Source organism: Penaeus monodon, chromosome 28, assembly GCF_015228065.2.
Source record: "Penaeus monodon isolate SGIC_2016 chromosome 28, NSTDA_Pmon_1, whole genome shotgun sequence".
Lineage (NCBI taxonomy): Eukaryota > Metazoa > Arthropoda > Malacostraca > Decapoda > Penaeidae > Penaeus > Penaeus monodon.
The window spans coordinates 31,220,653-31,221,301 of NC_051413.1; the positions used below are offsets into that span (position 1 = coordinate 31,220,653).

General features: G+C 47.8%; 1 protein-coding gene across 1 annotated transcript in view; it reads right to left on the reverse strand.

Annotated features, from left to right (window-relative positions):
• LOC119591492 (transcription factor kayak-like) overlaps positions 1-649 on the reverse strand; it is a gene marked incomplete in the record, with an annotated part of 26,684 nt that overhangs the window by 1,766 nt on the left and 24,269 nt on the right.

Here is a 649-nt window from a genome sequence, read left to right on the forward strand (position 1 = left end):
ACGCAAGAGAGACAGACAGTTATTAACAGGTATAAATAGATCTCTCGACACAATGCAATCAGGTATAAAAGGGCCGGCCAGATAACGAGAGGTGGGAGGAAGGAGACCAAATATAGATAACAAAGATAAAAATAGTTGGGAAACAGAGAGCAAGTATGAACTTCAACCAAAATAAATAAGACAAATGAATAAAATCACATACAGCAAATAAACAAACCATCGACGACATAAACAAAATAAGAAGAGAAAAAAACGAGAAAGAAAAAAAAAACGTAAACAACCTCAACAAACAAATCAAAGTAAATAATTAAGAAAACGCGAGACAGGTGGAAGAGACGAAGGAAGAGGACGAAAGGGAGGAGGAGGAGAAGGGGAGAGAAAGAAGGAAGAGGGGAAAGGAATGGGAGGAGAGACGAGGGGTAAGGAGAGGGAGGAGAGACGAGGGGTGAGGAGAGGGAGGGGAGACGAGGGGTGAGGAGAGGGAGAAGAGACGGGGGTGAAGAGGGGACAAGGGAGATGGATGGGGGGGGGGGGGTGAGAAGTGGTCGTGGGGAGGTTTAGCGGGGGATGGGAGGGCAGAGAGGGGGAGGAAAGGCAGTCGGGTGGAGAGAGGGGAGTGGAGTAAAAGGAGGGCGAGGGAAGTGCAAGG